This window comes from Myxine glutinosa, chromosome 3, assembly GCF_964187855.1.
Source record: "Myxine glutinosa chromosome 3, kmMyxGlut1.1, whole genome shotgun sequence".
NCBI classification, from domain to species: Eukaryota; Metazoa; Chordata; class Myxini; order Myxiniformes; family Myxinidae; genus Myxine; species Myxine glutinosa.
Genome location: NC_136263.1, coordinates 183,344,204 through 183,349,444, shown reverse-complemented (window position 1 = coordinate 183,349,444; position 5,241 = coordinate 183,344,204).

The following is a 5,241-nucleotide window of genomic DNA, read 5'->3' as shown; positions in this document are numbered from 1 at the left end:
CAAACTTCTTCCATTTAAGAATTATGGAGGCCACTGTGCTCTTGGGAACCTTCAATGCAGCAGAAATGTTTTTGTGGGCTTCCCCAGATCTGTGCCTCGACAAAATCCTGTCTCTGAGCTGTGCAGGCAGTTCCTTCGACCTCATGGCTTGGTTTTTGCTCTGATATGCATTGTCAGCTGTGAGACCTTATATGGACAGGTGTGTGCCTTTCCAAATCATGTCCAATCAATTGAATTTACCACAGGTGGACTCCAATCAAGGTGTAGAAACATCTCAAAGATGATCAAGATAAATGGGAGGCACCTGAGCTAAATTTCAAGTGTCATAGCAAAGGGTCTGAATACTTATGTAAATGTGATATTTCGGGTTTTTTCTTTTAATAACTTTGCAAAACTTTCTAAAATCCGGTTTTCTATTTGTCATTATGGGGTATTGAGTGTAGATTGATGAGGGAAAAAATGAATTTAAACGATTTCAGCATAAGGCTGCAACATAACAAAATATGAAAAAAGTGAAGGGGTCTGAATACTTTCTGAATGCACTGTATATATGTGTGTGTGCGTGTGTATATATATATATATTAGCAAGCCCAGTGGTGATAAGGATCTATGTGGAGGGAGTGGAGAGATGGAAGGAGAGAGAGAGGTACTGAGAGATCAGATCCTCGTTTGGAGATCCAATAATCAAAGGTGCTATTAGCCAAATCACCCAAAACGATGGTCTAATCTCTGAATAGTGGGAATTCCATCCACAGTGGCTTCAGCGAATGGCAACTCCTTGGATCTAACTGCATATATTATGTGTGCAGGAGGAAGGGTCTCGGAGTTATTGCTATTACGTATTGTTGTGCTCTCATGAGATTCACATCAGAATTCCAGGGAAAAATGGGAATTATTTAATTGCAGTGTATAGCTATATAGTTCATCATTAACAGGTGTCCTTATCTGCAAATCCCAGGTGAAGCAGAGTCTCCTTCAGGCCCAATCAAAGTCCATTAATCCAGGAAAGTTTGAACTCTGTTGAGCCTGCTTGACTTGCACAGTGGCTTAAATATATGAACTAAATAAACCACGTGATGGTGTAAACTCGAAAGAGTGTGCATTGAGTGAGCACGGGGATTTCTATACATTGTAAGTTAGCTTGCTGTTCGCATATTCACTGGAGTCCACCTATATATTACGTACTCAAGTAGAGCGAAGTTATAGCAAGATGTATTAAAATAAAGAGGCAGCTCGAGTCGGTGAAGATAAACGTTTGGGTGGCAAGGTGTCAAAGTTCTTACATTTTCACCTGGGTTCCGCAACATGTAGGTATAGGACGGTCATCGATCGGAGCATTCTGAAAAAAGTTTTGAGAGGGCGTGTCAGGGGCGGGGAAATGAGCAGCGGACGGCACGATGATTGGTCGGCTCGGCGAAATGACGTCATGCCGCACTGTGGGAGATGAGAGCGAGCGAGCCAGCGAGGGAATGCGAGCGCGAGGGCGAGAGTGTACGGGGGCCACGCTCGGAGGAAAGTTCGTGCGTGCGCGCACACGTGCGGACGGTCGTGCAGCGACACGAACTTACTGCTTACGAGCGATCGCGGCGCAAGATCGACATTGAGGCTTTGGACCGGCGAGCCGCCGAGAGCCAAAGGTGATGATGCCTCGGGTGGCGGCGCGATGGGCTCCTGACGCCTCGTCCTGAATAACAATCGGAAGAGAGCGAGGAGGTGTGCGCACCGGAGGGGTGCGTGGTGCCCTACGTACGTATGAGTGCACGGAGGGGACGCAGACAGCCAGCCGGGATGATGTCCCCTTCTCATCTGCCTCTGCTTCTGCTCCTAATAAGAAGATCCGTGCTCGTGTCGTGCTCCGAAGATCCGTGCGTTTGGAAGGGAAGGTAGGTCTTCACCATGATAAGAGCAAATAGTCCTTTAAGTTCGTAATGAATCTCGATCCCAACTATATTAAAGGTGAATATATATGGCGAAAGGGGATCATTTTCTTTGCACGATCAGCATCGTCGTCAGGGTCCAAATTTGACATCGATCTCCCGAGGACCCTCCGAGGGTCGGACCCTCTCGAGCTTTTTGGCGCCTTTTACTGCGCGCCTCCTCTAATGGATTCTTTTGATGGCTCCGAGCTTCGTGGCGATTGATCGTCCGGGAGACCGGGGGGTGCACCTCCTGGAGACGGGCGTTTGGGGAGGGGTGCTTGAGTGGGTGGGGGTGGTGAAAGCGAGGAATTTAATTATGAGCGAAGCGGGGAGTTTGTCCAAAGGGCACAAAACGATTACATTGGCGATTGCGGATTTCGCTTCGTCAATTCAAAAGGGATTACACGACAGCTCCCTGCCAAGTCGTGTCTCCCGGAGAAGCACAAATGGAAATCTGCTCAACGAGCAATTGGTCTCTGCACAGCTGGAAGGTTCCCGCACCAAGGTCACCCATTCGAAATGGTCGCACAAGATGGGTGGCCCCTAGAAGTCATGAAATGGTCTTCTAGATGTCTCGGCCATTCGGTCCATCGAATTTTCTGCAGCAGGTCAACCACTTGTGGAGTCGTGATCTGCACGGTGCCAAATGAAGACCATCAGGTCGGTGGTGCCCTCGTTTTTTAAATAGAGACATTCACAAATGTGACAAATCTCATCCTGTGCTTTGTAATCATTTCAGGCTTTCACTTCGCCCATGGAAGGATTGGACCTCTTCACACTTATGATGAGACATTTCGAGGACACCACCGCACTAATGGAATTGTCAGAGGTGAATGGAATGGACTACCGTGTGGAGTCAGACAGTGGGGTAGGCTACAAGTAGTGTCAGGGTCGTTACAGGTGGTTGATGGCCTGGCAGGATGTCCGAGAGGTACGCACACTCGATTCTAAGGCATCTAGCCTGGGTTTGAATCTGTCGTCCAGGTGTTTCACAGGCAGGGTGATTCAATAATGTGTGTATCGTTAAGCTGGCCGTCCCGTCTGCAGGCATTACTTGGTGGACATTAAAGATCCCACGGTGTCTTTCGTGAAGAGTATGTGAGCTATCACCGGCACTCCGAACAAATTACAAATTCTTGCTCTAACTTATAGAGGGCACTGCATCAGGGGCACAGCTGCACCCTCAGTCAATGACACAAGATAATTTAATTTGCATCCCTATTTCCCAAAAGCCTTTGCAAGTAACCTCCTGGAAGCTGGTGTACAGGTATAGTGTTTTTGTATTAGTGTTTACGTGCTTATTATAATTTGCATAGACATGACCGTGGGGGTGGAGTTGCATGTACACAAAGGTGTCACCACAGTTGCTAGACGGTGTGTGTGTGTGTGTGTGTGTGTGTGTGTGTGTGTGTGTGTGTGTGTGTGTGTGTGTGTGTGTGTGTGTGTGTGTGTATATATATATAACATATAATATAACATATATATATATATATATATATATATATATATATATATATATATATATATATAACAGCTGAAGTACCTGGTGTTGCCTGGAGAGATTCAATGAAATATGTGTTTAAATATTTCCTGCATGACAAATTGGGGAATGTTGGCCTTATGGTTTCGTATGAATTACCAATCTTGGGCGTTGCAAAATGACCTTGGACCGCTTTCCCTTCTTTTAACTTATTTTCAACACTCGGGTCAATCGGATGAAAATTGATTATTTTCAGATGAAAATGGATGATTTTAGAAGTTTGACCTTTTGACCTCGGAATACTTGATTTCTAATTCAGTGAAGCACTATGCAAATGCTCTTTAATTTTCAGGTTAATCAGATGAAAATTGATGATTTTGGAGATGAAAATAGATGATTTTAGAAGTTTGACCTTGAATTGACCTTTGACCTTTTGACCTCAGCATAGGTGATTTCTAATTCAGTGAAGCACTATGCAAATGCTCTTTAATTTTCAGGTTAATCAGATGAAAATGGATTTTTGAGATGAAAATAGATGATTTTAGAAGTTTGACCTTGAGATGACCTTTGCCCTTTTGACCTCAGCATAGGTGATTTCTAATTCAGTGAAGCACTATGAAAATGCTCTTTAATTTTCAGGTTAATCAGATGAAAATGGATTTTTGAGATGAAAATAGATGATTTTAGAAGTTTGACCTTGAGATGACCTTTGCCCTTTTGACCACAGAATAGTTTATTTCTAATTTAGTGAAGCATTATGCAAATGCTCTTTAATTTTCAGGTTAATCAGATGAAAATTGACGATTTTTGAGATGAAAATAGATGTTTTTATAAGTTTGACCTCGAGTCGACCCTTTGACCTCCAAAATAGTTGGTTTCCCAATTCAGTGACACAATATGCAAATCTTGTTCAACTTTCAAGTCAATCGGATGGAAAATGACAATTTTAGGAATCCCACCTCAAGATGACCTCTGACCTTTGACCTCAAAATCAATCGGCTTCTCAGTACAACGTGGTGAAGTTTCATGACGGTCGGTTTAGAATTGTGAGCTGTAGGCGATTGACAGACAATCAAACTGACAGAATAACAAAGTCGACTGACCAATGTACTTGAAAAATCCTCGATTTTCGCAAGTAACAAACTTTATTCTTCATAAATATATATATGTATATTGTATATATAAACATATTATATACAATACATATATATATACTAGCAGAAGTACCCGGCATTGCCGGGCGGGGGAGGGGAGGGGAGGGGAACGGGGGGAAGGGGAGAAGAGGGGGAGGGGGAGAGGGGAGAAGAGGGGGGGATGGGGAGGGTGAGGGATGGGAGGGGGTGGGAGGGGGGAGGGGGGGAGGAGGGGAGGGGGGGAGGGGAGCGTGTTGGGGCCGGAGGGGGGATGGGGAGGGGGGGAGGGGAACGGGGGGGGGGGAGGGGAGAAGAGGGGGGGAGGGGAGAAGGGGAGGGGTAGGGTGGAGGGGGAAGGGAAGGGGGGATGGAGGGGGGGAAGGGGGAGGGAAGGGGATGGCCAGTCAACAATGACGTTGCAGTTCTCATGGTCGGAGAGCAGCACAACAATCGGACATAGTCCTGCATATTCTCAACAGCACGAAGCGGATTTTGGAGACTCACCGATCCTGTGACGTCCTCCAGTACCGGCGTTGCCGGGGGGGGGGGGGGGGGGGAAGGGAGACCCGTACATTCCCAACCCGTACATTCGCCCTCTCGACTCAAGCTCACTCGGACAAAAGCCTCGCACAAATTACACCGTGAAGGCCCAATGGTCATGTCTGTGCCACAAATCACGGGCGCACTGAATTGAAAATATATAGAACGC